Below are 25,428 nucleotides of genomic sequence, written 5' to 3' on the forward strand. Positions count from 1 at the left end.
TATTGACCATAATTTACAAGAACATTCTGTAGTATTAGTAAGAGGAGGAAGGGTTAAAGATTTACCCGGTGTGAGATATCACATTGTTCGAGGAACCCTAGATGCTGCCGAAGTAAAAGATCGTCAACAAGGGCGTTCTAGTGCGTTGTATATTCTTACTTATCTAATACTTGTATCATTTCATGATGATGCCATGTGAATTGCTAGGAACATGTTAAGTATATAGCTAACCTAATAACGAACGTTTTGTAAGGGGACTAGAGCAGGCTACCGTGAAAAAAAAAAACACGATCTTATTTTTCATTGGAACTATTATATGTCCAAGGTTCAATATCGAAATCATTTTCGAAGTTTTCCCTGATTGTTTCAACAGAAAATTCAAAAATACCTTGACCTTATTAGAACGGGTTCAAGTCAAATAGCAATGATTTGAAACACTTTTTTATACACTATTTTGTAAACCTAAGGACTTGATCGTATAGATATGTAAAATACAGGATTTCCAATCATAGCAAAAGAAAGAAAGGGAACGGATACTCAATTGAGAGTGAGTAAACAGAATTATATGCATAAAGAATATATCTCATCTATGCAGATATAATAATGTGGAAAGCCGTATTCGACGAAAGTCGTATGTACGGTTTGGAGGGAGATCTTTCATACCTTTAGAGATCCACCCTACAATATGGAGTAAAAAAGCAAAAATAAATGATTTTCAGCCTTTATGAAATAGATTCTTGAACCTTTTTCACACTCATGTCACGGCGAAGTACTGCAGAAAAAAAAACTGCAAAATCCGATCCTATTTATCATAATCGATTAGTTAACATGGTGGTTAACCGTATTCTTAAAAACGGAAAAAAATCATTGGCTTATCGAATTCTTTATCGAGCCATCAAAAAGATTCAACAAAAGACGGATAAAAATCCACTATCTGTTCTACGCCAAGCAATACGTAGAGTAACTCCCAATGTAACAGTAAAAGCAAGACGTGTGGGTGGATCGACTTATCGAGTTCCCACTGAGATAAGATCAACCCAAGGAAAAGTACTTGCCATTCGTTGGTTATTAGGGGCATCTCGAAAACGTCCGGGTTGAAATATGAATTTCAAATTGAGTCACGAATTAATGGATGATGCTAGAGGGAATGGCAATGCTATACGCAAAAAGGAAGAGACTCATAGAATGGCAGAAGCCAATAGAGCTTTTGCACATTTTCGTTAACTCATAAACAGGATCGAGATCTACCTATCTATATAGTGGATTTATATATTCTGATAAATTAGAAATTGATTCCCGTTCAGATCGGACAATATGTTTATCGGAACAAAAGAGAAAAAATAAAAAGAAAAAAGCATAAATCATAGATAGATCTAAGTCCTCTTGGGAAGGCTTCCTTAAGGAAAAAGGAGATAGATTATGGAGGAATATTCGATCCTATTCATGAGATTATGTAAATCTCCTAAACTTGGAAGTTAGAAACTTTTTCTACTCTTTCGGAGATTGAAATAAATTACTAATTCATGATCTGACATGTACAAAGTGAAAACTTCATTTTCAATTATACCCTGAGATCGTTTGAAAGAGTTTCATTTGCTTTTCTTCCATTCTGGTTTATGGTCTTTCTGGCTATATGGTCTATCCAGGGGAAAGATTTAGCTTCAAGAAATAGTAAATGATCTCATAGATACACAAATGTATAACTCTCCAGGAATTTGGATTGTGCTTATATCCATAACTGTAGGAATTGGGTCCGAACTTTACTTTTTCCAGTCTCTTTTCATCAATGGACCCCTTATGAAGGGAAGAAGTGCGATTAATTTTACAAATTATTACCTCTCTAATAAAATAGATTGAATAGATATCTATCTTTATTTTTTATAAATGTTTCTATGGACATGTGGAAAAGAGAAAGAAAAGGACTGTTACCCCTACCTCCACTCGGACCAAGACATCACTTTTACGGAAAAAAGTTAAAGTTTTTGAAAATATTTTTTATTTTGTACCATATTCAATTCTTTAGGTTTGTATTGAATTGAAAAATAAAGGATGTTCATTCAGTCGTCTTGTTTTATAGGAAATCTCCTCCAGATAAAAAAAAATTTATGATGAACCTATATGACCAATCGTATATCAATACTCGAATACGCTATCTCTAACATATGTTCATTCATAGATCAGGATATTTTTCATATATATATATGAATGGAATAGAATTTCCTTTTGGGATGCCTTGATGGTGAAATGGTAGACACGCGAGACTCAAAATCTCGTGCTTAAGAGCGTGGAGGTTCGAGTCCTCTTCAAGGCATAATATTGCTCATGCTTATTGAATGAGCAATATTATGGCAAATCTCGTAGAGTATCTCAATAGATTGAGATAGATTCTCTGTTGATACGAGGTATTCCGACGATCGATTACCTACAAGTTAACGCTGTTGGAATAGGACAGTGGATCACAGGTAGGATCAGATCTTCTCTACCTAATGAGGAGTCCATTCCGAATACACCCTCGTATTATGAGGTATATTTCATTAAGGACACAGATTGAGAAGATCGATACATAGATTGACCAGATACCACCTCTATCAAGATCTTGCAATATACGGGAGTTACGACCGAACCTCACCAACTATATCCATGTCGGATCCTGTGACTCTATCCTTTCCTCTCTTCAAATAGTGTGGAAAAAAAATAATGCTAGAACCGAAATCGAGGAAATAAGGAGTAAGCATAGTCTAGTTAACTTAATGAGATATTATTAGACTATGCTTACTCTTACATGGTCGAGATCTCGGAGTGAGGAACCTCAAATTAAAGATCTATCAAGTCTTTATAGGATCTTAAATTGGAGCATATGTAGAACCTCTCATTGATTCCCACGACCCTACTGCCCGGTCAATTTTCTTTTACTTCATTCCATATTCTCCCAGCTGATATCAAATCTTAATCCTGTTGTATGAATTGAGTGTTCAATTTCATTGGGAAAAAGCCATTTATTCTCCAACAATGTCTTTGTAATTTGATCCAATAACATTCTGTTAGATAGGAACAGATTTGATAAATATTGATAACTCTCGAATAGAGTATTATAAAGAAAAGATTCATTAGATAATAACCTATTGGTTCCGAGCCATCTTTGGCGATGAATTAACGATTGGAAGCGGTCAACCCTTTCTCTCGAATTTTCGGTCAACCAACGGTTATATGAATATATAGGAAAATATGGCTGCATACGTTCCAATTGGATACCAATCGCTTGAATGCGTTTGAAATGCTCGATATGTCTATGTCTAAGAGACAATGGTTTCCACCAATTCATGACCAAAACCGAATTGATCGTGGATTTTGAATCATATCTACGAAAAAAACTTTGGATACTTTTTTTAGGGAAAAAATCAGGTTGTGCTATTAATCTTCTTGCACCATAAGTAATATAAAGCCTTTTCAGCAGTTCTTCATTTGCGAAAAATTCTCGGCGTGAAAACACAGGGCGCTGCTCTTGAAATAGGAAGGAATCCCAAAGAAATCGTCTTCCTATAAAGAACAGTGGTTTCTTAGAGTATTTATATTGCTTCGGATATTGTATAGGAAATAGAGATCTGTCCATCTGCCGTTTTCTTAACGATCCGAACTGATACGAAGATCCCAATGAATTGGGTGTTTTTATATGATCGAATCTATTACTGCGAAGAAAACTAAGACGCCAGATCCTAGGAGTCCAAACTACATTCTTTATTAATTCTTCATCCATATCCCTTTGTTTTGCGCCGGGAGTAAACTTCAATTCATATTCTTTCATAAATCGTATCAGATCTAGATTATCTCTCATTTTGAGTTGAGGAGCAAATGTGATCTGATCCTTATCGGACTTACCCCGACATATTCCTAACCTAGAAAATGGAAACTCCACCAGAATACTTTCTAAAAGACTAGAAGCTATATCAAGATCATGCTCAGCTAATTTATCGAAAGGAATCCAATTCTCTCTATTTCGTTCTGATATAGACCAAGAATCTCGAGCCGCTGATCCGGCCAAGCAACCCAAAATATGGGGAAGTATGGTCAATTCCTTCATAGTTGTTTCGGCAATCGAAGGTTCTAAATACCATTCGGACAAATAACAAAACCTTTTCTTCCATAATTCCTTTTTTGTAGATAGAGGATTCATGGGAGAATTTCTTCTAAGCGTATTTTGTATAAAAGCCTTTCCTACTTTGTAGATAATTCTTTCGTCATTTTGACTGGATCCAACCTGATTATCCATAGATTGTAAATGAAAAATTTGCCTATAAATAGCGGATCGAATTGTATTAGTGTCTATAACTGATTTATTTCGGGTAATACTAAGTATTAAGGCTTCATCGGCCAGTGCTGCTAGATCTCGTACAGCATAATCTATGGTTATAGATCCAAATTCATCGGGAAATTTTCCCGAGTATAATCCTTTGCTACATAAAAGAATAGGAAATTCCCTTTGTCGTTGTGGGATAACAAGCATTCGAATATTGATCGATCTATCTAATCGATTTGGAGCTATTAGAGCTGGATCCACTCTTTGGGGGATATGAGTCGAAGCAATAACAAGAATATTTCTCATAGAATCTTTTTCACCATCTCTAAATCTAAAGAGATTGTTCATTAATACACTAAGGAACAAGTCAGTGAAGCCAAAACCAAATAAATAGTTAGTTGCGTCATTTAAATTCAGTTCATGAATGTTTGGAATCCATATTATGCAAGGAGACATGCTTTTCGCCAATTCTAAGGTAATATGGAAATCTTCCATTTTGTCTTTCACAAAAGGATCAAACTCAGTAGGAATACGTTCAAGAGGGTAATCTAAATACTCACCATACCAGAGCTTCTTCAGAGATATTCTTATTAAAGGAACATATGAGTCTGCTGCTAGACTTTTGACCAAATAGGATCGGCCAGTTCCCATAGGACCTATCAGTAAAATCCCTTTGGAAAGTAATGATCCTGAGTGGAGTGAGAAAGGTTTTCCATGAAATGTGGGGTTGGTTTGACACAATATTTGTGAAGAGGTAATCTTCTGACAAAAAGCAAGGAATACCCATCTTTCTGCTAAACAAAATGGATTGAACCCGTAATTAATTAGACCTTTTTGATAAGTGTAGGCCAAATATCGTAAGTGAATAAGCCCTGGCTGTCTAATGATTTGATCTCCAAATTCATTCTTGAATAAATTATGACTGTAAGTAAAAATTGATTCAAATTTAAAAAGGGCTTTTTCCGTCATTAGAAACTGAACTAGTAAGTTCATCTCTTTTTCGGAGATATCCATACTAGAGCACAATCCGTTCAACTCTCTTATTATAGTTATAAGCAATTTTATATTTCTATTCTTCGTCTTCCTCTTCGTCTTCCTCTTCCTCTTCATATTCATAGAAAAAAAACTATTAATAATCTGTGGAAGAGAACTGGATCTGTCTCTGTCTATTGTATAATAGAGAAAGCTATTAGGCACGGGAGGATTAATCATTTTTTGCAACTCTATCACGTATGATGGATGCTTTAAATACTTGATGAGTTCAAAGTATCTCTTTATATTGATAAAGGTGAAAGAAATAACTTTAAAATATTGAAGAATAGAATACCCAAGAACGAAAAAAGGGATAAGAATCCCATATTTATACCCCCGAGCATTTAGTAATCTCATATGTGCCCATATGAATGGAACTGATGACTTCTCTCGATCACTAGTTTCCTCTATTAAAAAATCCTTGCAGTAAGGGAAAAAATCCTTGAAATTATTACTTGGAAAAAAAAACTTATTAATAAGATTCGTTCTCAATTTACATTGTATAGGTTCCCATAATGGATGAGAAAGTTCCCACAATATATTCCGTTTAAGCAAAATATTATGCTTAATATTTTGCAAAATAGATACAAATGGATTACTGCCATGTAGTAATATCTCCGAAAGAGTATCTAAAAGCATATTTTCAATATATTTACACCATGCAGAGGTAAAAAACCAGGGCATATATGTTTTGAACAAATCCCATTTTGAAAAAATACTATCTATTTGAGAGATCCTATAAATATTCTGTTCCTCTTTAGATGAATTAGAAAGGGTACTCCTTCCATCTATGTCTTCGTTTACTATTTTGTTTTTTAAACATTCGGTTACAAACCAATCTTGAATACGAGGAAAAATTTCCTCGTTCTTATTGGAAAACATTTCGGATAGTAAATCATCTTGATAAGATCGAGTTTGAATAAGACCCACGTTTGAACTGAAACCCCTTTTAAAGCATTGATCAAAGTTGTTTTCTTCTGAATCGGATCTTTTAAAAAAAGGTTGGCAAAAATTTTTTTCAAAATTGACTATTTGTTCTTTTGTTAAAGGCGTTGTAGAAATCTCTTCGATCGAAGAAAGATATCTCTTTTCACGAACGAATGGATTCAATCGAGTTAGTAAATTGAAGGATCTGTACAAATCATAGATTAATACAAACGTTTGGTCACCACTTCGTTTTCGTTTTAAATATTTAGGTAATAATATGTTAGATACTTGTGATTTGATGAATGAAATAGTCTCTTTTTCTGAGTGAACGGGTCCTATTTCACCAATGGGCAAGGAAGATAGATTGTTGTGGATGATCAAAAGATTGAATAATTGTCCATATGTAAAATTATTCCTTTTTATATAAAATCTTTTCATATCAGAAGGTAATCTATTCCTATAATTTGGCCGAGTATGATGCAAATAATCAAAAAATTGGAGCGTATTTGCTCCGTGAAAAGAAGCTATCAATGAGCTCTGATCAGATAGTTTCACAGGATTCAACCAATTGTCTCGATCGTTGGATATCGTCGAAAAATAAGTGTTATCGAATGATTCCATGCGATTATTTTCATTATCGAAAAAGTCAATAATCAATGGATTAATTGGTATCTTATTCGTAACAAATGGTGCAATTGTTCCTTCATCAATCAATAATTTCGATCTTTGTGAAAGATTATGGTCATACAAAAGAAAGGTTTTAAATTTTTTTAAACGAACGATTAGAGTACCAATTGGATCTAACAACTGATTTAATAGTCTATAATTCATACTTTGGAGCCCATGAAATGCAAAATCAAAAAACGAAATTAAAATATCGAACTTAGAATTTAAGTTCGAAATGATATCGAACTTCGAGTTTAAGATCTTTACAGTACTTTCAGAAAGGGATAAAAACACAGACCAACCAATTGAATCTCGATTAGTATTAGTACATAATTCAATTGGATCGAACACTATTTTAAAATAGTTTTTTTTAGAAAAAACCTGTTTCAAATATTTCATAAAGTATTCGGTCTGATTGGACCATTTGTACACATTCAAATTCCGATTGATATGTTTATCAATTCGAATAATAGAATGGTTGAACCATTCTCTCTTAATTTTTTTCCAACTTGATGAATGCCGGTCAATTGTATCTTTCGTTACATTATTTAAATTTTCATTTTCTATAAAATTTGTTCTAATTTGATCCTTTAAATTGCGACTGAGCCTATTTATAAAATAGAATCTATTTAATAAATTTTTCGAATACCTGTTGTCAATGTTATACTTAATTGATTCATACCAACCCAAAGCTTCAGTTCTATAATTGTTAAAGGGAGTTCCTATCTCCAAGCAATTTTTGGAATCGATTTGGCTCAATTGTTTGTCGATTATTTGATCTAAATAATCATCCGCTTTATCAATAATATTGAGTAGGACCCATAAAGATTGATTCTTCCATTTTTCTCTGTGATTGAAGATCCGATCCGATCTCAACGATCCATTCTTGTTATAATAAATAAAAAATGAAATTTTATCATGAACCTGACTAGGCTTAGTTATTGATAGAGTGAATTGATCTGTCATTTCCAGACAATTTTTGTGCAATATGTATTTTCCTTTGCTTTGATCACAGAATGCAGAAAATAGATTCCAAGGCAGAGTAAAACTCCGCATAGCACAATTCAAGGAAGGATTTTCAATTTCAAAATATGTTTTTATCTTCCATAGATCAACTATCCTATTCATTAATGAATAGGATTTTGAATCCCTTAAATCTTGGGAAAAAACATTTTTTTTTATTTTAAATAACCTTTTGGATAAGTTGAAATCTTCAATGGGCTTTTTAGTAGCACTAGGACCACCCATACACGGTTCATCTATTGGCAATATGTAAAAAAAAGAATAGCGAATTGATTTTGTAAAATTTTCAATGAATCTTTTCCTCTCCAAAGGAAAGGAATTCTCTTCTGTATATCTTTGATCTTCTGTAAATAATTCTTTCGCCCAAGAGATTGGATAATCTTTTGATAAACACTTTGAGGACAAATCCGATTCTATTTTTGTTTGTTCTCTTTCAATAAAAGAAAGATCCCAAAGAATTGATCTTTTTCTTCGTTGCTCAATCTCCGTTTTATTCCTTGTGAATGGATCTTCACAAAGATATTTTTCAGGTTTCCAATACTCATTTTCGGTTGAATTAAGAGTTGAATCGATCTTCAAATTGATATCTTTCTCATCATTTTCCGAATGAGTTTCGCTCGGTCCTTGATTCTTCGAGATAATCTCATCCTTCTTGTTCGTGTTCTTGCCATATCCTGAATTTAAACTAATGGGATCAAAATCCCGATTGTAATATCTTTTCAATTGGAAAGATAGTAAAAGATGCGGAAATCTCAACCAATTTTGAGTGAAAGGCTTTAAATATTCTTCCGGTGTTTCATTTCCAAGTTCCATAAAGTTATGGATAGGAAAGAGTTTAATCGAATAGAAATTTTTTCTATCAATCATACTACTTTGATGATTGAAGCGATATATGAGGATCGATAATGTAAGTACTACTATACCTTTGACCAAAAAATATGGATTGCTTTTCCGTAGATCGCGTAAAAGCAACGTACTGAGAATTCTAGGATCAAAAAGCTTTATAAGGCGCTCCCGACGTGAAAGGATTTGAATTAACAATCTAATCAAATTGGATTTGGTCCATGGATTGCATAGAAATTGATAACTTTGTATCTCTTCCAATTTGATTATCCAGGGTCTTCTTCTTTTTTTCATTTATTTGAAACCCCCCCCTTACCTCTCCCTTTTGTTTTATCCCAATAAATAGAATATTTATAGCATATATTGATTTCATATAATTGTAAATCTCGTGTCAACCAACCGATACCATTATGTCCCATGGATATAATTTATTTCACTTAAATAGGTAGGAAGGAAAATGACAACGAATCGGATCCAGTCCGATTTTTTTTATCTTCTTTTATGGGCGAACGACGGGAATTGAACCCGCGCGTGGTGGATTCACAATCCACTGCCTTGGTCCACTTGGCTACGTCCGCCCCGGAAAAACCAATTTATCTATCTACAGTCATTTCTTCCAAGAATAAAAAATGAGCTAACGTTTGTTCTTATGTGGGTCGTCGGTGACCTCTGATAGGGGATCAAAGCAAGATTGATGACTAACTCTCAACTCTCGAACAAGTTGTATGGCTTATTATCAAATTAATTCAATGAAATGAAATGTTATTTGAATGTCTATTGAGAATATTTGACATGAATCAAGTATGAGAGAAAGAATGTAAATGGGTCCCAATCCCGAACTACCCAATTTTAGATCTGAGTCTATACTCATATTATAGAATGAATATGTTGATGATCTTTATCCAGCATCCATGGCTGAATGGTTAAAGCGCCCAACTCATAATTGGCGAACTCGCGGGTTCAATTCCTGCTGGATGCAGGGGAACTGCACATATCCATTATTGATGGAATGGGAAGAAGTATGAAGAATAACACCAAACAATACAATTGAAGCATACCAAGCCTTTCAATAAAATGAATGAAAGGCTTGGTATGCTTCAATTAAGCAATACACGATAACAATCCATCAGAGTATTATCCACCTATTGAAATAGATTCAACAGCGGCTAGATCCAGAGGAAAGTTGTGAGCATTACGTTCGTGCATAACTTCCATACCTAGGTTAGCACGATTAATGATATCAGCCCAAGTGTTAATTACACGGCCTTGACTGTCAACTACAGATTGGTTGAAATTGAATCCATTTAGGTTGAAAGCCATAGTGCTTATGCCTAGAGCGGTAAACCAGATACCTGCTACGGGCCAAGCAGCTAAGAAGAAATGTAAAGAACGGGAGTTGTTGAAACTAGCATATTGGAAGATCAATCGGCCGAAATAACCGTGAGCAGCCACAATATTGTAGGTTTCTTCCTCCTGACCAAATTTGTAACCTGCATTTGCGGACTGATTCTCAGTAGTTTCCCTGATCAAACTGGAAGTTACCAAAGAACCATGCATAGCACTGAATAGAGAGCCGCCGAATACGCCAGCTACACCCAACATGTGGAATGGATGCATAAGGATATTGTGCTCAGCCTGGAATACAATCATGAAATTGAAAGTACCAGAGATTCCTAGAGGCATACCGTCAGAGAAGCTTCCTTGACCAATAGGGTAGATCAAGAAAACGGCAGTAGCAGCTGCAACAGGAGCTGAGTATGCAACAGCAATCCAAGGACGCATACCTAGACGGAAGCTAAGCTCCCACTCACGACCCATATAGCAAGCTACACCAAGTAGGAAGTGTAGAACGATTAGCTCGTAAGGACCCCCGTTGTATAGCCATTCATCGACGGAAGCTGCTTCCCAGATGGGATAGAAGTGCAAACCGATAGCTGCAAAGGTAGGAATAATGGCACCCGAGATAATATTGTTTCCATAAAGAAGAGAACCAGAAACAGGTTCACGAATACCATCAATATCTACTGGAGGAGCTGCGATGAAAGCAATAATGAATACAGAGGTTGCGGTCAATAGGGTAGGGATCATACAAGAAACTTCAATTACTTTTTTCTTTTCCTACCAACTCGATTTTTTTATCCCGGGCAATAAACATGCGTGGGCCATCTCACGGAGTATGTGTCCGGACAATCCAAAGTCTCGATAGTTGGCTCTAGGTCTTCCAGTCGAAGAACAACGTCGATGGAGACGTGTAGGTGCACTATTACGTGGTGAAGATTGCAATTTTCTATGAATTTCCCATTTGTCATCCAATGATGACACTTTGCTTTTTTCCTCCAAAGATTGACGAATTAAATGATATTTCCGTTCCAGTGCTTGTCTCTTCTTCTCTCTCTGAATGAGACTCTTTCTCGCCATAATAGTTCAGTTGGTACTATTACCTACCAGGAATCAAAATATAGATCAGATTTTAGATGGAGTAATATTATGTTGATTACTTTTTCTCTGTGGGGTATTGTCATTGTATCAATGACAATACCCCACAGAGAAATTGATGAAGAAGAATTAACCAAATTTACCTGATGTAGAGGCAATTAAAAAAGCTGCATAAGTGAATATATAACCTACGGAAAAGTGAGCTAATCCAACTAATCGTGCTTGAACAATGGAAAGGGCTACTGGCTTGTCTCTCCATCGAACTCAATTAGCTAAAGGCGTGCGTTCATGGGCCCATGCAAGAGTTTCGATCAGTTCCTGCCAATATCCACGCCAGGAAATAAGGAACATAAATCCAGTAGCCCAAACAAGATGCCCGAATAAGAACATCCACGCCCAAACAGATAAACTGTTCATACCAAAAGGATTGTATCCATTAATAAGTTGTGAAGAATTTAACCATAGATAATCTCTTGACCATCCCATTAAATAAGTGGAAGACTCATTAAATTGTGCTACATTACCCTGCCATAATGTTATATGCTTCCAATGCCAATAGAAAGTAACCCATCCAATAGTATTCAACATCCAGAAAACTGCTAAATAAAAAGCATCCCAGGCCGAGATATCGCAAGTACCACCCCGTCCCGGACCATCGCAAGGAAAACTATAACCTATAGTACCCGCGGGATCATTGACATCTATCCTTGGTTTGTGTAGTTTCATAAGTATTTCTATTTTGCATGGTTCAATTATTGGTTCCAAATCATTTTTGGGGTGAGAGTAGGTAGCTATCATAGTTACCTGTCAAAAATTCTGCTACTATATTGATTCAACCAAACCTAAAAATAAGAAATCGGAAGTCTCGCACCAGGAGAAGAATGAAGGGGAGGAATAGCTAATTCCTGAACACGGAAAACACTTTATTATTCTGTTTCAATTGTTTCGGTCGGAGAAAACAACCTACCTATTCTTTATTCATTCATCGAATGATAAATTACTACAAGTGAAGGAGATATACGATTGAAACGACGGAAGATCCAATATTTAAGAATCGTATCTAAGATGACTGGAAAAGTTGAAACAAGACCAGATATGATTCGTTCATTATGGGCAAATCCATAACTTTCGGAGATCGAATCGATCATCAGTTCCCAACCATGGGGTGAATGAAACCCAATACATAGATCGGTTGCTAAAAGAATTAGAAAAGCTTTCATTGTATCGCTCAGACTATAGAAGAATTCTTGGATCCAAGAATTGATAATAGCGAGTTTATTCTTACCCAGAATGATATAAGCACTTATAAAAGCAAAACCTATTAGATTTGTTAATAAATGTGATATTATCTGGATACAATCTTCATTGTACATTTCGACCAATTGGATCGTTTCTTTGTGAATCTCTATACGAATAGATTGTGAATGTGTTCCCAAAGAATCTTCCACCATTCTTTCTAACAAGAATAGTTCTTCTATTTTCTCAAATCTTCCCAGAGCATTTTGTTCCTGGAGATAATCAAAAATTTTCTGAGATTTAACCGTATTCCACCAATTTGTAACCCAAGGCTCCAAACCTTTCCGTAATGAAATAGGAATTACCCAAGGCAGTACTACTAAACATGCGAGATATCGTAGGGAAGCTGATGCTTTATATTCGGACACTTCCAATTCGTGAATCGCTAACGAACCTGATTCACTTGTCAGTTCTGTCCGAAATCTAGACAAAGTACGAGTGATAGAATGAGGTATGGGATCCATAGATTGATCTATTGCGTAATTGTTTGATCCCGATCAAAAAAATATACTCGGGAAAAAAGTAAAAGGTTTGTTCAAAATGGGTGAGACGGAGCATAAGGAGATCATTCCAAATCATTTATATATGGACCAATTATCTATTAATTTTTTTCATCTTCTTCTTTTTTAGAAGAATAACTTGAAGTAACATAAGTCTTATTCATTGCCAAGATCTTTTGAATCCTGATCACTAGATCCTTTACGAATATTTCCCCAGTTATCTCCAAAGATGACAAACGCTCTTGAAAAATGAGAGAACGACAAAAAGTCATAATTGGATCGTGATGAGAGGAAAAAAGCGTTTTAGTTTTAGGGAAACCGGACCACTCTATCTAGTAATTGTTGTTTCTGAGACATCATATTCATCTACTGGTACCAGTTCTATTTTAACTTATTGCTTTTTCTATATTACCTCTTTCTATACTATTTCATAAAAATAGTATATTGTTCGTAAAGATCCTATATCGTTCCATTTTCATACAATGAAATATTTATTGAAATTTCATTGTATGAAAATGGAATATTTATTGAAATTTCCTGATTGGATATTTATTCATGTTCCTTTATCCTCGACATACATTCAAATGTAAAAACATTTGAATATATGTCGAGGATAAAGACACCCCCGATTTCAAAACCCTTCAATGGATACACGCAAGAAACGGGCTGATTCAGCGGCTTTCTGTTCGATCTCCCTTAGGTTCACATTATCACCAGTACGAGTTAAAGGAATGTCTTGTCGGCCCTTTATTTCCATATAAAGAACACGACGAGGGGAAATACCTTCTTGAATTTCCATTTTGATCATCTGAATATCCTTCATAAGAAATCGTGGGAAAATACGACGATTTATTCCGGGAAATCCCCAACGAAAAAGACATACAATTCCTTTTTTTTTATCGAACTTATTATAGCCACTACCCACATTGAACAAAATTGTGCACCACAGATAAGAGCTAATGAACAGACCTGCAATACCATAAAAACACATTACAATTCCTTGTGGAACAAAGAGTATTTGCTGAGATGACAATAGGGGTATCAGGTTCTCACCAAAATAACTCGAGATCCCGACTAGGAAAAATCCTAGTGAACCCAGAAAGAGGATACAAGCCCAAAAGAAATTACTTCTTTTTCGAGACCCTGTTATAGGTTCTATCCAGAGCCATTTGGATCGACGATTCATAAAAAATTGTATTCAATTCCATCCTATTGAAGTTGAGGGAATAGCCAACTTTTTTATCCTTTGGTTCCCAAACTCTTATGAACTATCTATATAGATAGATAGATAGATAAATTTTCAGTTAAGTCAGCCAAGTTTGTCTTCTTGTCCATTCTTACCATCCATTTCAAATGGGTCCTTCCCTAATTTCTCAATTTTAGAAACAACATTGGATCAGTGGAGTATAAATATCTCCTGGAATAGATATCTATACCGTATGAAAAAATAAAACCGACCACATTAACATATTGACCCATACCTATTTATTGACATATGTGTAGATCCTATCTGTATATGTATATGAATATGAATATGAATAAATATCCATATTCATATATATATAATTTGGATATTTATACCTATTTTGTGTCTATAAGAGTTCTATCTTATATCATCTAAAATAGATATAGATATCCTATCTGTTCTGCAATTGAAAGATCTAAACCCATTTATTAAATCTGATTTGATCAGATTCATAAAATCTCGTCCTTCTGAATATACAGATGAGAAAGAACCATTGTAATTGCCGGAAGTAATAAGCCGACTAAAGGCACCAAAATAGAGGGATAGGAGTAGGTTAGAGAGTAGGTTAGAGAGTAGGTTAGGGAGTAGGTTAGGAATTATCATAGAACGAGTACCTTACTTAATCAATGAAATGTTTATCCATATTACAAAGAATAATTATAAGGTCAAATAAGTGATGGGACCAAATAAGCGGTCCCATTCGTCCTTCTTCATAGAATACATGTATGCAAGTGTTCGTTGTTCCTTTCCCCGTCTCTCCCGAAAATACTAAAAAAGCATTTCCAGTTGGGGCAATTTTTTTTTTTAATAAGATCTCGATGAGTTCAACAATGAGTTCTATATTACAACATAGAGATCCATTAGAACACTTACTATATAAGTAAAATAGTGGAAGAACATGAATCCTGACCAAAATTTCTCTGATTTCTGAAAGCGGAGAATTGGCTATATGGATTGTTAGTATAGGCTCGAGGATCATAAATTGTTAATAAGAAGGGGGTGAAAAGCAATTCTCTCCTTCGCCGCGATAAGAAACTGTATCACTGTCACTTCCGTTACAAGGAACTCGATTTGATCCTTTTTCCTGATAAGGAAACTCAACGTTCATTTTTTTCTTTTTATTTATTTACAAGGAAGACCGTAAAACGTAAAACCAAAATAGTTCACTCAGAACACCTTTTAAGAGATTACGTGGAACGATCAGATCAAATAAACCATGACCAAATAAATGCTCAGTCACCTGAAAATCTTCAATCACTTTCTGACCTAATGTCTGTTCGATTACTCTTTTACCTGCAAATGCAATGTACGCTTTAGGTTCGGCAATAATAATATCTCCCAACATGCCAAAACTAGCAGTCACTCCACCAGTTGTCGGTGACGTCAGAATCGATATATATAACAACTTTTTCTCCTTCTGATGAATATATAATGCAGAAGCTATTTTAGCCATTTGCATTAAACTAAAACTTCCTTCTTGCATACGTGCTCCTCCGGAAGCACACACCATAATTAATGGAAGAGATTCCGCGGTAGCGCGCTCGATCAGACGGGTTATTTTCTCACCTACTACAGAGCCCATACTACCTCCCATGAACTGAAAATCCATAACTCCGAGTGCGATAGTAAGACCATTTAATTGACCTATGCCTGTTTGAATAGCATCAGTTAAACCTGTCTCTATTTGATAGAAAGTGATATGATCCTTATAAGATTCATCCTCAGAATTAAGATTATCAGAATGAGAAGGTTCATTCTCAGAATAAAATTGAAGAACATCTAGAGTGTACATGTCTTCATCCATAGGACGCCAAGTGTCACGATCAATTGGAAGTTCTATTCTATCTGAACTATTCATTTGCAGATAATATCCACATTCTTTACAAACACTTTGATTCTCTCTCAAGAATCTGAGATATAGTAAGTTCTCGCAATTATCGCATTGAGCCCATAACTTCTTAATTTTAGCGTAATCAATACTTTTATTCTTGTTTTTCTCCGTCTCATTGGCATCCTTACTATCCCTTTCGACCGAATTTTTTAGTAATGCAGTTATTTTACGCTTGTCTTCGAACCACTCCTTTATAGACATAGAGTTTTCCTTCCATATAAAGGTGAAAATTGTTACTTTTCCTATCTTATTTTGTATGAAGAGAAGTCGTATAAGTATAAATACAATGATGAAAATTATTAATCAATAGTGGAATGAATCATTGAGAAATCATTTCCATTCATTATTGATTAGGAATCTGAAGTATCGATCCGGGATTATGATAGAATACTTTATTCTATTATAAAGAAAGATTCTCTCCTATACCGCGATGGAAAGGAATTTTCATTTAAAATACAACATCTTTTGGGCTAGAAGGGATTTGAACCCTTGACTTCACGGTCCGGAACCATGAGCTCTGATCCGCTGAGCTACCAACCCTATCGAATGATCTATAAGATCATTGTAAAGGATGAATAGGATTCGTTATCGAATGCTTGACCCAAAAAAATTTTCATAAATAACTCTGTTTGAGATATTTAACCTTGGAAATATCTATATATCAATATCTACATAGATATTGATATATAGATATTAATATATGGAAATTCCATATATTGATATCTGAAATTCCATATCTCCGCTCACGATTTGGACTAATATTTGGGGTAGTAGTAAAAGATTGGGCCGAGTCCGATTGGTAGAACGAAAGTCACTGGATTACAAGCGATCAATCACATCAAATTCAAATTTGATCTCCTTCCATATTTCACAAGCAGCAGCTAGTTCAGGACTCCATTTACAAGCTTCACGGATCACTTCATTACCTTCACGAGCAAGATCACGTCCTTCATTACGAGCTTGTACACAAGCTTCTAGAGCAACCCGATTAGCTACTGCACCAGGTGCATTTCCCCAAGGATGTCCCAAAGTTCCCCCACCAAACTGTAGTACGGAATCATCCCCAAAGATCTCGGTCAGAGCAGGCATATGCCAAACGTGAATACCTCCTGAAGCTACGGGCAGAACACCTGGCATAGATACCCAATCTTGAGTGAAGTAAATACCACGACTTCGATCTTTTTCGATAAAATCATCACGCAGTAGATCAACAAACCCTAAAGTTACGTCTCGTTCACCTTCAAGTTTACCTACTACAGTACCGGCGTGAATATGATCTCCACCGGACATACGCAATGCTTTAGCCAGTACCCGGAAATGCATACCATGATTTCTTTGTCTGTCAATAACTGCATGCATCGCGCGGTGAATGTGAAGAAGTAGGCCGTTGTCTCGGCAATAATGAGCCAAAGAAGTATTTGCGGTAAAACCTCCCGTCAGGTAGTCATGCATAACGATAGGAACTCCCAATTCTCTTGCAAATATTGCCCTTTTCATCATTTCTTCACATGTACCTGCAGTAGCATTCAAATAATGTCCCTTAATTTCACCCGTCTCAGCCTGAGCCTTATTAAGGGCTTCCGCACAAAAGACAAAACGATCTCTCCAGCGCATGAATGGTTGGGAATTTACGTTCTCATCATCCTTAGTAAAATCGAGTCCACCACGGAGACATTCGTAAACTGCTCTACCATAGTTTTTGGCTGATAGACCCAATTTTGGTTTGATAGTACATCCCAATAAAGGACGACCATATTTGTTCAATTTATCTCTTTCAACTTGGATACCATGAGGTGGACCCTGAAAAGTTTTGGAATAAGAAGGGGGAATCCGCAAATCTTCCAAACGTAGAGCCCGTAAGGCCTTGAATCCAAATACATTACCTACAATGGAAGTGAACAAGTTAGTAACAGAACCTTCTTCGAAAAGGTCTAAGGGGTAAGCTACATAGGCAATAAATTGAGTCTCCTCTCCAGGAACGGGCTCGATGTCATAGCATCGCCCCTTGTAACGATCGAGACTAGTAAGTCCATCGGTCCAAACAGTGGTCCATGTACCGGTGGAAGATTCAGCAGCTACTGCTGCTCCCGCTTCTTCAGGTGGCACCCCGGGTTGAGGAGTTACTCGGAATGCTGCCAAGATATCTGTATCTTTGGTCTGATATTCAGGAGTATAATAAGTTAATCTGTAATCTTTAACACCAGCTTTGAATCCGACACTAGCTTTAGTCTCTGTTTTTGGTGACATAAGTCCCTCCTTTATTAATAATTATTTCTCGCAAGGACGAGGTCTGCTCGACATGGACCGAACGTAAACAATCAATTTTTATAGAAATATCCTACAAAAAGTCGTCCGTTATTGGGGTGCTAGATACACTCTCATTGTATAGTGTTCTTTATGTATGACGCAACCCAATCTTTGCTCTTGAAGTTCTTCCTCCATGGATTGACCCGAGAACCTTTCAGTGGTTAAACTAGTTCATGAATGAAATCAAGGAACCGAATGGACCTTTGACCATAATGGTGCGAATTGTCCGAAAATACATATACAGATGTGCGTATGAAGAGAAGAGATAATGATCAATGAGAGAAAGGTCATGAATATCAAGTTTCATATTTCACAGATGATCTGGACATAATTTTGAAGTATTTTCGGTTTTAGTTATGGATAAATTGGTTCTAGTTATAGATAAATCGAAGACTTCCTCATGATCCTTATTCATATCCATCTACCTACTTCATATTCCAAATATGGATGAATTTAAACTTTTCAATAAAGTTGGATTTTACCCAGGTGGTAACTTCCATTTATTATTTACTGGTCTGATCGACCCAATATGGAACATTTTTTTTTTTTTTATTGATGATATTGGCAAAATCATATTTATATATTCTTCATGGAAATTATTTCCATTTTTGTATGAGAAAAAATCCTCTTGTTCTTGGGGTTTCCGCAAGTGTAGAAACAAATGTGGGACGTATTGCTCAAATCATTGGCCCAGTACTGGATGTCTCTTTTCCTCCAGGTAATATGCCTAATATTTACAATTCATTGATAGTTAAGGGTCAAGGTACAGCCGGTCAAGAAATTCAGGTTACTTGTGAGGTACAACAATTATTAGGAAATCATAAGGTTAGAGCTGTAGCTATGAGTGCTACAGATGGTTTGACGAGAGGAATGAGAGTGATTGACACGGGAGCTCCTCTAAGTGTTCCAGTTGGTGGAGCTACTCTCGGACGAATTTTCAATGTTCTTGGAGAACCTGTCGATAATTTGGGTCCTGTAGATGCTGGCATAACATCTCCTATTCATAGACCTGCTCCCGCCTTTACAGAGTTGGATACAAAATTATCCATCTTCGAAACAGGCATTAAAGTAGTAGATCTTTTGGCTCCTTACCGCCGTGGGGGAAAAATTGGTTTATTTGGAGGAGCTGGAGTGGGTAAAACAGTACTCATTATGGAGTTGATCAACAACATTGCTAAGGCTCATGGAGGGGTATCTGTATTTGGAGGAGTAGGAGAACGTACCCGTGAAGGGAATGATCTTTACATGGAAATGAAAGAATCGGGAGTAATTGATGAACAAAAAATATCAGAATCAAAAGTGGCTCTGGTCTATGGTCAGATGAATGAACCACCGGGAGCTCGCATGAGAGTCGGTTTAACTGCTCTAACCATGGCCGAATATTTCCGAGATGTCAATGAGCAAGACGTACTATTATTTATTGATAACATCTTCCGTTTTGTCCAAGCGGGATCAGAGGTATCCGCCCTATTAGGCAGAATGCCTTCCGCCGTGGGTTATCAGCCAACTCTTAGCACGGAAATGGGTTCTTTGCAAGAGAGAATTACTTCCACAAAAAAGGGATCCATAACCTCGATTCAAGCAGTTTATGTACCTGCTGACGACTTGACCGACCCTGCTCCTGCTACGACATTTGCACATTCAGATGCTACTACCGTACTATCGAGAGGATTAGCTGCGAAGGGTATCTATCCAGCAGTGGATCCTTTAGATTCAACATCGACTATGCTCCAACCTTGGATCGTAGGCGAAGAACATTACGAAACTGCACAAGGGGTTAAGCAAACTTTACAACGTTATAAGGAACTTCAAGACATTATAGCTATTCCTGGACTGGATGAATTATCGGAGGAAGATCGTTTAATCGTGGCAAGAGCAAGAAAAATTGAACGTTTCCTATCACAACCCTTTTTCGTAGCAGAGGTATTCACAGGTTCCCCGGGCAAATATGTGGGTCTCATGGAAACAATTAGAGGTTTTCAAATGATCCTTTCTGGAGAATTAGATGGTCTTATCGAACAGTCTTTTTATTTGGTGGGTAATATTGATGAAGCTACCGCGAAGGCTATAAACTCCAGCATGGAAAGTTAATTCTGAAAATGACCCTAAATCTTCGTGTACTGTCTCCTAATCGAGTCATTTGGGATTCAGAAGTTAAAGAAATAATTCTATCTACTAATAGTGGTCAAATTGGCGTATTACCCAATCATGCTTCACTTGTGGCAGCTGTAGATATAGGAGTTATGAAAATACGTCTCAATGGGCAGTGGTCCACTATGGCTATGATGGGCGGTTTCGCCAAGATAGACAGTGATAGAATAACTATATTGGTAAATAATGCAGAGAGAGATGTTGACATCGATCCCCGAGAAGCCCAGGAAAATTTTCGAATAGCTAAAGCTGACTTAGCTCGAGCCGAAGGCAAAAGACAAGCAATTGAGGCTGATTTAGCTCTGAAAAGGGCTAGAACCCGATTAGAGGCTATCAATGCTAGCCCCCCCGTCTCTAATTAACATTTTCTATAATGATCTGAAAAATGGATTCAATGTTCCGCCTCGATCCAAACACGTGGAGTAAAACTTATTAGATACCATTGAAAACTCGATGGCATCTAATAAGTTTACCTACTATTGGATTTGAACCAATGACTCTCGCCGTATGAAAGCGATACTCTAACCACTGAGTTAAGTGGGTCATTTATTCTCATAGGTAGAGTTGGATTTATAAACGATTCTAAATCGAAATCGAATTAAATGTATAGACAATGTATGTGTCCCTGGCACAGATCGAACTTATTGGAACGTATTGGATCATAGTATTGGATCATGAAATATCTACCTTGACATAAAGTGATCCATCTGGTTAGTATAGTAGTGTATCACCAAGACTGGCAAGGAAGGGCTATAGCTCAGCAAGGTAGAGCACCTCGTTTACACGTGCGCCAATGGTTTTCGGGAGAGTTTATCGATTCGTCCGATCCACGAAATAGATTCTATGTGAAATAGTCTTACTCTATAAATTTGTTTCTCTGGGGAACAATAGCATGACAAAGATTAAGTTCGATCTGATTCGAATTACGGATCTAATTGATATGGTCAATCCCAGCTCTGTTCAATGCCAGGCATAATGAGTATAATACGGGGACCTCAAAATAGATTCTTTTCGCTCTATGAACTTTTAGGTGTATGAAGTGTCATATTTTACTTTTGGAGCGATAGAAGAGACTCTATTTGAGTCAATCTATGCCCGAGCAAGGCAGACCTACGTCAAAAAAACCTTTTGAATAACTTTGGGATTGCTTCCGAAGGGTAAGAATTTGGAGCACACGGAGCCATATTAGTATCTTACCGGAAAGAGGAGAATGGCAGACTAACCGATCTTTCCATCAGTTAATGAAAGAGCCCAATGCGAGAAAATGCATGTTGGGTTCTTGGAACAGTTCAAATTATTTTGATAATAAGAACTTTGATCTGTTCTACCGAGAAGGTCTACGGTTCGAGCCCGTATAGCCCTATACATTCCACTAAGTGATACTATTTATATATATCCCCTCATAGTCCGTCCCTATGACTTGGCCTTGAAAAGTCTTTCAGATCATATCAATCTCATGTCCTTATCTAGATCGATGGATGGGAACGTTGGACCAGAGCAGGCATATTAGTATTTTGGATCGATCGAGATTGATCCGATACCAGATGATCAAACCTATAAACTATTTTTATTTTTTTTTTTTATCGCTAGTTCTTCGAAAAATTCGAGAGTTCTCTCGAATATCATATGTTCCAAGCAATCCATAGAGCAGTCAAAGTATCGATCGGACATGTGACTTTTAGCTCCATCCAAACGCAACGCATTCCGTTGGGGTTGAACAAAATTTCCGTTCAATCGAAAATCCCGGATGTATCTATCCCTTTGCTAAATATCGGGGCGAAGATCTTGATCAACTAGGATTCTCTACAATAAGTTATGTGCGGTAAATCGAGCCTATTTTTGAACCATAGAAGTGGCAAGTACGACGGATATTCCGAATACCTGGGCAGAGAAATTCTCTGGAGTTGATCCATCCTCGCTAAAGGCGAACCTTTGGTTCGTTCTCTTTCTTCACCTAAGATCATCACATGGTTTTTGAGACCCAAGATTTTCATATTGGGACAAACACTCTTCCTTGCCTCTAGTTCCGTTCTGGTAACATATCACAAAAATGCAATCTACCGGCTATGCATATTAGATCTACATCTGGACCAACGTTTGCTTTAATCTACCCCACTATTTTATAGAATACACATATTTCATGGAATGCGTTCTGGAACAAACAATAGAATAAAGAAGTCTGTTGGGTTGGGACGAAAGAAAGAAACTATTACCCCTTGTCCAGAAATTATGTGGACAGCGACCCAAAAGAAGCTGCTTTCTGCCCCGTTACAAATAGATCTCTACTCGGCAATAGATCTGTCCGAAATGATTTTATATCATTGTGAGATGAGTGGGCTCATCTCATAACGAACTTATATGTGAAAGATTTGATACGTTCCACGGATCGATTGACGCCTACCAATTCTGTTCGCTTGATCTAAACTTTCAAACGAATTAACTGAAAGACAACAATCAAATTTATATTTGATTCATCAAATGTTCACTATCTCCGTCGGTAGATGAGCCTTTAAATTTGTATCTTTGTCCCATAACCTGCATAATAATATAACAAAGAACTTGATTGTATCCTAACCGTGCATGTAAGATAACAAAATTTTCCAGATTGGAAAACCCTATACCTTCTAATACGAGAAGGAAGGATACAAGTTCAAATGGTCTAGATTCATCGAATCTGAATATATGATAAGCGAATAGGGTCGAACTTGTCGACACAGCCACAACCTTGATCATTTTAAACAACGACTCTCCGATCAAATACCCTGCCCAGAGTTGTTCAGATGGACAAGATCTTAGTATCAAGATAAAACATACAATAAATATCGAGATAGATCTCGATCTATTCCATTTACACCGAACCATTTTAATGGTTATGGCCCGTTCGTTACAACTCGAATAACGTGGGATCTACCGAACCAATCTGCAAAACTGTGTTAGTTGAAAACTAAAATCTAATAGGGAAAAACAATAATTATCGCCCATGAGTGAATAGACAAAGGATCGATACGAAAGAAGAAAGATTCTTCTTTCACGTTCAAAAGAACGGAGGGAAGATGGGATCGTGATATTTCTCCGGGAGAAATACAAAATACTTCATATTTATCACATATTTGATAATAAGCCATACAACTTGTTCGAGAGTTGAGAGTTAGTCATCGATCTTGCTTTGATCCCCTATCAGAGGTCACCGACGACCCACATAAGAACAAACGTTAGCTCATTTTTTATTCTTGGAAGAAATGACTGTAGATAGATAAATTGGTTTTTCCGGGGCGGACGTAGCCAAGTGGACCAAGGCAGTGGATTGTGAATCCACCACGCGCGGGTTCAATTCCCGTCGTTCGCCTCATAAAAGAAGATAAAAAACGGACTGGATCCGAATCCGATTTGTTGTCATTTTCATATTCATATTTCGGTGAAAATATTTCTCTCTATGTAATAGAAATGGACACCCGAGCCTTCTTTCTTCGTGGGAAACATGAGCCCTTTATCGGACTTGAACCGATGACTTACGCCTTACCATGGCGTTACTCTACCGCTGAGTTAAAAGGGCCCCCTCATCATATATGAATGAGTGAGTCTACTATGGTAGATGGACAACAAATTGGATATGGATGATCCATCTATCTTTATAGATATCAAGTTGAGAACATATATTATAGTAGCTCGTAGGGTAAGGATCGCTATACTGGAAACTCCGGGCTGAGCTGATACGAAACGGATGGAGAAAAGTTATGCCTGAGAGCATTTGCTGAAATATGTTCGTATTGCTAGAAGAGCCAAAGGCTCAACGGGTCAGGTCCTATTGCAATTACTTGAAATGCGTTTGGATAATATTCTTTTTCGATTGGGTATGGCTCCCACCATTCCCGGAGCTAGACAATTAGTGAATCATGGACATATCCGGTCAATGACCATATGGTAGATATACCAAGTTACCCTTGCAAACCTCAAGATGTGATTACTATAAGAGATCAACAAAGATTGAGAGCTAAGAATATGGAGCCATTCCAGTTTATGGCTCTTTTTCTTCCTGGAAGAGGAAGATCTTTCTAAAATGAATTAGAAAGAATTCAATTAGAAGATTAGAGGAGTTGAGCAAAAAAATTCCTTGATAAAGAGAAAGAACAACCTAGAATTTCTAAAACTAGAATGGATAGAATCCTTTCTTCTCTCTCGGAAATAGAAGAGAGAGAATTAAGGAATTCCGGAATTTGGATTCAAATGTGGAAGGAAAGAAGTGACGGAATATCCGTCAATGGGATTGTGGCGTGTATAGTTTAGTGATACAGGTGGGTTTTATTCGTTACATTATCAACTTAAATAGTTAAAGGATATTTGGATGGATCTCTGATCCATCCAAAGCTCTATCTATCTATAACTAAAGGGCCCGATACAACCATCAGAGTCAGAACAGTGAGCTGCGCAATAACTTCTAGATCCATTTGGTTTTCTTTCACCCTCCATCGACTTAATGTATGAATAAAATGTTGTCGGGATCAATCACTTTTCTTCTATTTTGTCTTCTTCGGACTCCTACCCATTGGTGTAGTTTCGATCAGGAACCTATGGCCTTGAGCAACTGATATCTTTACAATAATACATAAAATAGATAGAGAACCCTAAATAGATAGAGAACCCTTCAATATCTAGATAATAAAATTTGATATTGGAGAGAAATAAATGGACTAATCCATGTAACGCATTTAATCAAACTCATTGGGGAGGGAATGAAGATATGGTAGAGCTTAAATTTTTGATAGCTTTTTTTCTTGCTTTTACAGCAGGTATTCTAGCTATCAAATTAGGTCAAGCA

At 36.6% G+C, this 25,428-nt stretch overlaps 3 non-coding genes across 3 annotated transcripts; 1 reads left to right on the top strand and 2 right to left on the bottom strand.

Moving 5' to 3' along the window:
• Positions 1-2,230: 2,230 nt before the first annotated feature.
• On the top strand, positions 2,231-2,311 carry TRNAL-CAA (transfer RNA leucine (anticodon CAA)). The gene has a single exon. It is a non-coding gene; the product is annotated as a tRNA-Leu (tRNA).
• A 14,309-nt stretch (positions 2,312-16,620) lies between these two features.
• TRNAR-CCG (transfer RNA arginine (anticodon CCG)) lies at positions 16,621-16,694 on the bottom strand. Its single transcript has one exon. It is a non-coding gene; the product is annotated as a tRNA-Arg (tRNA).
• A 7,399-nt stretch (positions 16,695-24,093) lies between these two features.
• TRNAT-GGU (transfer RNA threonine (anticodon GGU)) lies at positions 24,094-24,165 on the bottom strand. Its single transcript has one exon. It is a non-coding gene; the product is annotated as a tRNA-Thr (tRNA).
• Between the last annotated feature and the right edge of the window lie 1,263 nt (positions 24,166-25,428).

The sequence above is a fragment of the Pinus tabuliformis genome, chromosome 3_1 (genome assembly GCF_031772625.1).
Source record: "Pinus tabuliformis cultivar Carrire ecotype Pingquan chromosome 3_1, CPIR1, whole genome shotgun sequence".
Taxonomy (NCBI): Eukaryota; Viridiplantae; Streptophyta; class Pinopsida; order Pinales; family Pinaceae; genus Pinus; species Pinus tabuliformis.